General features: G+C 31.9%; 1 pseudogene; it reads left to right on the top strand.

The window, feature by feature from the left end:
• Positions 1-8,431: 8,431 nt before the first annotated feature.
• On the top strand, positions 8,432-9,314 carry LOC127096813 (elongation factor 1-alpha-like; annotated as a pseudogene).
• The last annotated feature ends 678 nt before the right edge of the window (positions 9,315-9,992 follow it).

The following is a 9,992-nucleotide window of genomic DNA, read 5'->3' on the forward strand; positions in this document are numbered from 1 at the left end:
TCTCCATAATAATTAAAACAAACGTTCCCAACCTTGATGTTACATAATCAGAGCATAACCTACTAGGGTAAACAACAGAAAACTAAGTGGAAATAAATTTTAACGAGTTAATCTTCCAATCACAACAACAACGCCTACTCTTGGTTATCTGCAAGATGTCCATGATGGACAACATCAAAGCAAAGAGGGTGAGAATTCACATTAATAAATGAACAACATAACTTGCATGGTAGAATTCAAAATCTACATGTTCAACAAGAATCACACATCATGATTCTCACACCCAATCCAATCAACATACACAAAAACAATCACATACTCATCATGTAAAATTATGTTATGAGACTCACAACCTCCACTAGACTCATATACATGTGATACCATATCGTCATCAATTGGTTCTTCATACGAATCAGGTCCACCCTTCTAGACCCCTGGATCTATCCTTCTAGATCCACGAATCCAGGTTCGGGATAAGTCACTAGTCTATCCTTCTAGACTTACAACTTGCCTCTTTCAATAACAACAACGACACAATTAATATATGTCACAACACGTCAATGCAACAACAACATGATTTTTAAAGTCCCCTCCTGATAATAAAAAATGTGCATTGAATCGACAATAATAGCTCCCTTCCCTAACTATCATCCCATAATAACATACTCATCAATCAATAACATAAAACATGCTCACATAACATAATATCATCGTCATAATTCACATAAAGTAACACAATATCATCATCGATTATGCCCAAATCCAACATTCGTTACACACTTCATAAATTCGATTAAAATTATATTTAATTACAAATCATACCAAACATCATTCTAAACAGTAGTTAACCGAGCTTAACCGTGTCAAACAATTCATAAAAGTCGAAACTTTGAAATTTGCATCTTAACATCATCAAAACAAGTTTTTACGCCTAATTAAGGTCCATAGCGGACGTCATGGCCATGGCGCCCGCCATGGACCTGCAAAATGCAGAATTACATTTTCTGCTATGAAGTTCACAATGGAACTTCGATTTTCCATCACATGTTTTCAAATCAAATAGAAAGCAACAAAGAATCAATATATTAACATCACCCAACCTATATCTATCTAGTAGAAAGCATGATAATTAACTATTTACCACTTTTATCATGATTCAAAGACCATGAAAACTCAACAATGGTGAAAACATATTAACACATCAAAACAGAAATTACTCCACACAGATGTTGTTATACCCCAATTTTGCATGGACATTTTGAAAAATTCCATGCATCTGACTCTACTTTACTTTTCATCATATGCATAACATAACATGCATTTCATCATGCATAATGTCTAAAATGTCGACCCGAATACATTTTATGATATACAGACAGACCGTTTGAATCGATTTTTGAATGCATGTAACTTTAGCGGGTGAAAAGTTTCAAAATCGAGCTTTCCTTCATTGAGTGGTTTCAAACATATTCCTAATCACTAGAAACACTCCTCCTTTGTGTACACTATCACCGTCATGCTCAGTCATGCAAGTCTCTGATCCATTATCACATGCGCAAAACTCCACATAACTCCCTTCTAACTCTCCATCTAACCTCCATTTCTCTTACACAACAACCTTCAAACTGGAACCACCATGCACGAACCACCATAAAAAACCACACACACACCACTCGCCACCAGATTCCTCCGTCACCACGACACCATTATCACTTATGCGAAACTCCCCATAACACGCACTGCACGGTTCGCCACCATAAGTCTGGCTGAAGTTCATTCCAAACAACAACGTGAACCATAAACAACTTCACACAACACTACTTTACACTACCACTACCATAATTTTCAAACATAATACCACTTCCTCCTTTTCACACAACAAAATTGTCATGAACTCGTGCCCGATAGACACTCACCTCCATTCTCTTCTCCACCGACCTCAATCTAGAAACCACCTTAAAGTAACTTCATTGCACCACCTTACAACTGGACTCAATACCTCCAACGATACAAAGAAAGCTACGGGAAGTAAAATATGGCAGTCTCCGATTTGGTATCTTTTCCTCTGTCTTTTCTACAATATTCTTGATATGTTGTTTACATTTTTTCTTTTTTTCCGTCCATTGAAGCATAAAATATTTGGAGAGAAAGAGAGGCTTGTTCTTGTTTATCTGCATTTAATAGAAGTTGAAAGAGAGAAGATAGTTTTCTTCATCGTTGGATAGTCAAATCGAGTTGTTATTTTCATTTGTTTTTTTATTTCCCGCGCTTCATTTGTTAGGGAAGAGACCACTTTGCTTTTACTATCTTCACACCATTCATTATTTATTTATTAATTAACTTCTTTATTTATTATATGATATATTCTTGTTAGTTATATTTATTTGAGTTTTGTTTGGAATTTAGGATTTGACCATAAGTCCATTGCTATGTGCACCTGCTGTTTTCACGTATTTAATTTTCGGTTTGATTTGTGCTACATATGTGTTGGATTCTTAAATCTAACTTAGATTTCGAAATTCATTTTGGACACATAGATTCAGTTGCTCGACTTCTTATAGAGTGATTCCTACATGAATCTACCTTAAGTTAGTTTAGATGTAAATTCAATACTTTAAAGTTTCAGTTTATTTTTCCGTTGTAAATATTGTATATAGTTGCCGGATTTCTCATTGCGTTGCAAATTCAACTTTGTAATATCATTTATGTCCGGTTTCTTATAGAGCGATTCCTACTTGAATCCACTTTAAGTTAGCTTAGATCCAAATTCAGTTACTTTTGATTTCAGTTTATTTCTAGTCCCTTGACTTTCTGTTGGACCTTCTTATAATGAGCTCCTTGTTGTTTATATTTACTTGCTTGATGAGCTTATAGTTTAATCGCTTTATTATATCTCCATTCGACAAAATGTACCCCATTCCCATGACGTGTAATAATTTGACCGTTTTCCTTTATTTTGTTCTTTTTGCGTTAGTTAATTGTTAATATTATCTTAAAGTCAACCTTTTCAAAAAGGAACAAAAATAATCTTGATCTAATGCCAAGAAACTTTCTCAAATCAAAACCATTTCCATTATCAAAATTCTCAATCATTCTCAAACCCTTAAATCATTTCAACCCATTTCAAATCAATGCAAATCAAACCTCGATCAACATCAAGTGTATTTTCCTAATCAAATTAAATACTTATTACCTTATTTTTACAACAACTTGGAAGAAAAAAGATTGATTGGGTTTAGACCTTCCTTAGTCTCTAATCATTTGGACACTGCTATAGAGCTCCCTGTGCGAATAACTGTCTTCCATTGATGAACATTGACTTAATTCGCCACTCATTTTTCATAATAATTTAGAAGAAAAGGGATTTATTCGGTTTAGACCTTCCCCGGTCTCTGATTATTTGAACACTGTTGTACAACTCCCTGTTCGAATACTCGTCTTCCACCTAAAAGACTCTCAACACATCACACCTACCTTTCTTTCTCCCCCGCGCGATCGATTTTTTTTCCACACATAGACATTGTTTATTCCTTTCTAACACGCATACAAACAAGCGCTTAAGCCTCCCATGTGATAACATAACAAGCAATTTTTAAACTGCTACAACGCGATCAAACATGATCCTATATACCACAAAACAAACGAATGCTTAAGTATCTCATGCGCGAGCATACCAACCAATATTCAATTCACTAGAATGCGACCTAAACATTCATTCAAGAAAATCAATCAACCAATACTCATTTTCTACCAAAAACTACGTAGCTTTGAGTTCCCCATCGCACATGGGGATACATAGGAGCGAGATTCAACGTCTCTTCAAGCGTTATAATAAAAAAACCCAAAAATATATTTTATCTTGCCCAAAACTACGAAGTTTTGAATTCCTCATCGCACCTGAGAATACATAGGAGCAAGACCCACAATCTTGTCAAGCACACTAATAAAAAAAAATTATGGCTCCCTTTCTTTTTCTTTTGCACTTTTTACTATTCTAAGAAAGCATGATCATCACTTATTCACCAGCTTTATCATGATTCAAAGACCCTCAAAACTTAACAATGGTGAAAACATATTAACACATCAAAATAGAAATTACTCCACACACATGTACAGAAATTTCGTCATGAGAAACATATTACATCACTAATTGATTACCAAATTTCAGATTTGCATATAAATACAAGAAAACATGCATAATCATAAAAACCTATTGGAGTTTAAGGACTCCTCAATTCTACCCCTTAAACATATACCCATTATAAAATCCATTCTCCCCCTTACCTGGTTTTCCTAGCAACAAAATAATTCTTGTTTTAGTTGTTCTTCCTTTCTCTTCATAGCTTTAAGCTTTTATCTCCCTTGTGCCTCTAATCTCCTTTTCACGTACTGATAAAAATCCCCTAAACCTAGGTTATCTCTTAGTTTATATAATTAGGGTCATCTATTCATAATTAGAATTTCCTTCCCTATTAACAAATACTCTTACTCATTTCTACCCTCTATTTCTTATAATTTGCAATACAGTCTCAAGCTCTTTATTTCCTCAATTTTATTAAATAAATTCTTTAAAATATTATGATTTTAATTATTAAAATAAATTCAAATTACCTTAAATAAACTCTACTAGCCTCTACTTACTCTCCACACCACCACCTCAAGGTCACACACCTTCATCCCCCAAACCAATTCAATTATCACACATAATAATTAAATTAAAAGATAAATAAGTCAATTAAAATAATAACTTATAAATTGGGGCGTTACATACATTATGTGTTATGTTATGCCAAGAAAGGTCAGAAAGTGATCTTGTGGTGTATCTCTACATCGACATAAATATATACAATAAATAAAGGGGAAAACATCTCTAATCCCTGCTTGTAACTTTAATGCATGTGTAGTTTTATTCTGAATACCCTATATCATTGTAGCTCATTATCTCTAAAGAATCTAATCTAGTGAATATCTATATTGTACTATTTTCAATAAATTTTAGTATTAAATCCATTTATTGTTGGATATCTCATAGCAAAAAGCTTGCATCTCTTTCTAATTTGATCTTCAGAGAAACAAATTTATAACAGTTAAACACATGAATAAATAAAGCATTAACAACACATAATTTAACACGGATGACTAATTCATATTAACTTCACATTGCTCAAATTAAAAGGTTTTAGCTCATGATGAGTTTAGTACATACATCAACACTGGTCCTGAAGCTAAACATCCTTAAACATATAATGAAAAAAAAATGAATACCTAAGAGTAACTTTTCATCTTCTTGCTATTGTTAATCACCAAGAGACGGCTTCTGTCACGCCAGATACTCATAGCATACACTTGGAATAATGAGAAGGAGAAGGTATCCACCTTGTTCAGCTACCTGTCTTCACCAGTCTCTATCTATTTTCACTCTATAATGTTGAACTACTTTCATTTCTTCTAAGAGCTCCTTTTATAGTCACACCCCACTATGGTTTTGGGTTATCTTGGATCATGAGCTTTGTGTGATTTCATGAATTTTATCCCAAAATAATCAACATAATTCCCTTCAATTATTCTATTTCATACCACTACAGAATCATATACGATTAGCATGTAGGGAACAAGGTGTAATGTGACATGCTTGTGGTGCAGGAAATTAGGCGTCTGGTAGAATTTGTCCTTTGCAGCATCAAGGTGTTGTAATGGATGTCCTATGTTGCAGAATTTTGTCCTCTAGATTTTGTTACCGCCTCTTCAAATTCTAAAATGATCGACTTATTAAAATATCAATGTTAAGGATGGTAAATTTTAGTTACCACAAATTTGAAAGATTGAGAAATGTGGCTCTGTGAAAAATAACTTTTTCTCCTTAGATTGTATCACAGAGTTGGATTTCATATATTTTGTAATATATACATTACTTACCATTTTTTGGTTACGTAGTCTAATGGTCGGATTTCACCTTATTAAAGTTGTACAAGTGGGATGTCGTGACTTACCTTTTTTTGGTTACGTAGTCTAATGGTCGGAGTCCACCTTATTAAAGTTGTACAAGTGGGATGTCGCGACTTACCTTTTTTTGGTTACGTAGTCTAATGGTGGGAGTCCACCTTATTAAAGTTGTACAAGTGGGATATCGCGGGTTCGAACTTGTGCCCCTACACCCGATGTCCCTATACAATACAACTGCTACCACTTGAGCTGTCTTAACGGGACCATTAGTTATCAATTTTGTCCCTTCGAATAATGGATAATTTTTATGATAGTGCTCACATACGGAAAAATAGTTTATATCTTCAACCTAAATATTACACTTAAATATAAAATAAATTAATAAGAAATAATAATAAATTATATATTTAATAATATTTTTGTTAACTTTAAAAATATCATACGTGACAATCCATTTTAGGCTTCAAAATACATTGGGCCTACCCAACACACACTTTATCCAAATATTTTTTATATATTTGTGATTGCATCCCCTTTTTCCCTAGTAACAAGTATCGACGCCGGATCACCAAATGAGGCGATTTATTTCTCTCTTTGACTTATCAATCACCAGTATGAAACCTTTTATTATATATTTGTCATTCTTTTGCATACTTGATATGATTACACATATATACTTGATATAATTACACATATATACTTGCATATTGAATTGATTATGGTGTTATTTCAACTTATGAGTTGTGTTATTTCAACTCATGAGTTATCTTTTATCATACTTAATCTCACTTAATCTCATGTATGTTATTTTATCCCAATTAGATTGACGAGTGAAGAAACAAAGTTGGCCCATCGACTATCATTTCAGATCCGAGCATATGGACGCCAATAATTTTGCTTTATATTTTAACAATTTATATTATGCTTTGCTTTATAGTTGTGATATGAAACCTACATCGAAAAAGACCATACTTTCCTTGATTAAAATGAGCAAAAGAATCTAGGATAAAAAAGGTATTAATGAGTATTTTTATTGTTATTTTTTATAATAGTTTATTTTAATTTAATTTTATATGTTTTATAGAATAATTTTTTAAACTATTTTATTTGAATATGTAGGCTTTATCCGGGTATGTTCCATTTTTCTTTAGAGTCAGAAATGAAACTATCATCAAATAAATTTGAAGGTAATATACATGTTTATGTTAGCATATTTTTGGACAAATTTTGGATTAATTTAGTAATTTTTCCTACATGAAAATTTGATTTTTTTCTTCTTTTTTGTTTCAATCGTGATTTAATTTAACAACAACGTAACCAAATTATGCAACATTAATTATTGTATCATGTAGGATTATTGCTAATATGATTACTGCTAAAAGATCAAAGGAGAAGAAAAGGAATTATGAAAAAGAGCTGGAAAAGAGAGTTGAATTACTTCATACTAAAATGGATAATGTAATTGTTGTGTGTTTGATGGCGATGGCAAAAATATAATCTTAAATTAATTTTTAAAGATCTATATAATAAAATATTTTTGATGTGACTATAAAGCTATGCAATTAAATATACCCATGTTATGTCAAAATGGAATCATGATCAAAAAGAATATGATAAGATGAAGATGAAGATACGAGAGAAGATAAAGATGATGATAATGATATGAGAAGATGAAAATGATGAAGTTATCTAATAATTATATTTCATAGGATTTTTAATCAAAGAAAAATACCTAGCCCAGAGACTTGAGGCTTGTAACATAGAAGTGATGAATGCGTGTTTTTACTGAATTATATGTATTTTATAATACCAATAAATCATTAATTCTATTATATCAAAAAGTATCTATTATCTGTTGTAATATATTAAACCTGAGCCACAAAATAAGTTATTGACAACTCATCATCTTTCATCCCACATCAATTATAATCTGATGTGGCACTCATTTAAACTTCTCAATATAAACATTTTAATATTCATCTTAGATATGTAACTTTTCTTTTATAAATATATTTTTAAAATACTGCTATTTATATTCAACAAATCATTTTCCTATTTTATTTTTCATATACTAATCATTACTCTTATTTTTTTTGTCTATCCATTTTTTTGAACTTAAAATATATTATATAATATTTTACTCCATTAAAATTATAAATAATTTTTTTAAAAAAGTTTTAAAACCATATTAAAATAAAAGAGTATTACATTACTTAAAATAAATTTTTTAAATAATACTTTTAAATTTGACTCATAACTTTCAAATAGACAAAAAAATGTGTCACAGTCTTTCTAAAATATAATTCAATTGTAATTGTAGTTACATATTAAAAAATTAAACTTCTAGTATAAAATTAAACAATAACATAATGAAAGACCAACAAACAAAAACAATATTCTTGGATTTATTCCAATACCTAACAATCATGCTCACTTCACTCTCAAATTACCAAGACTTTGCAAACTGAAGAATTTCATCTTAGGACTAATGTCGATCGTGAAAATTGGTTACATAGTATCTGAATCATTCAAATGTGGAATATATTCAATTCATATAATGATGAAAAAAATATTCTTGAAGATGATAGATAAGTGAAAACATTCTTGAGGAATTACCATTGATATTGCTTTATGGAAATTTGAAACCACCAAGTACTACTGTATAATCATTGATGCTCCTGGACATCGTGATTTTATTAAGAAGATAATTACTGGTACCCCTCAGGCTGATTGTGTCGTCCTTATCATTGATTCTACCAATGGTGGTTTTGAGGTTGTTATCTCCAAGGATAGACAAACTCATGAGCATGCTCTTTTTGCTTTTACTCTTGGAGTGAAGCAGGTGATTTGTCTTTGTAATAAGATGGATTCTACCATCATAAGTACTCTAAGTGTAGGTACGAAGAAATCTTGAAGGAAGTTTCTTCCTACTTGAATATGGTTGGTTAAATTCCAGAAAAAATTACTTTCGCTCCCATCTCTAGTTTTGAGGGTAACAACATGATTGAGAGGTCCACCAACGTTGATTGGTACAAGAGATCCACTCTTCTTAATTCTCTTGACTACATCAATGATCCCAATAGACCCTCAAACAAGCCCTCAATGGTTTAATTACAAGATGTTTACAAGATTGGTGGTATTAGAACTATGCCAGTGGGACGTGTTGAATCTGGTATTGTGAAGCCCGATATGGTTGTAACTTTTTCTCTAGTGGTTTGGAAACTAAGGTTAAGTCCTTTGAGATTCACCACAAGGCTCTCACTAAAGCTCTACCAAGAGACAATGTCAGATTCAATGTTAAAAATGTTGTAGTCAAGGATCTCAAGAGAATGCAAATAGGAAATAAGCTTCACAAGCTTTCAAAATCGTAGAAAATCTCAAACTTCGTGAAAGTATCATACTCATTTTGAATATATGACAAATGGTGAATCTTTTTTGATATGATGACAAATAGGCATAAGGAATTCTTAAACATTCTTAGGGGGAAAGTGGATCGAAAGAAGTAGGTGATGACTACTTTGTTGAATTGTTATCGAGTTCCTTCATTACTATTATTTATATTCTACAAATCATTTCCCTATTTTCTTTTTCATGTATTAATAATTACTTCTTCTTCTTTTTTTGTCTATCAACTTTTTTTTGAACCTAAATTATATTATATAATGTTTTAATCCATAAAAATTACAAATAAAATATTGTTTACATAGTATCTATGTCGACGTGAAAATTTGTGACATAGTATCGGGATCGTTCGAATGTGGAATAATCCAATTTATATAATGATGAAAAAACATACACTAAAACAAAAATGGGTTTAGGCAACAACGAAAAAACCGCCCCTTAAAGGTATAAAACCGTTGCTTAATGCTTTAGGGGTCGGTTTATCAAGCGTGGAATAAACAGCCGTTGCTTATTCCATTAGAGCGCGGTTTTTTGATTTCTACCCACGGATTCTGAACACCATCGCCTAAAATATCAAAGTCCACGGTTTTAGGTGAACTTTTAAGCTGAGGTTTTCAAAGTAGCAACGTAAAATAACTGTCCCCAAA

Source organism: Lathyrus oleraceus, chromosome 1, assembly GCF_024323335.1.
Source record: "Lathyrus oleraceus cultivar Zhongwan6 chromosome 1, CAAS_Psat_ZW6_1.0, whole genome shotgun sequence".
NCBI classification, from domain to species: Eukaryota; Viridiplantae; Streptophyta; class Magnoliopsida; order Fabales; family Fabaceae; genus Lathyrus; species Lathyrus oleraceus.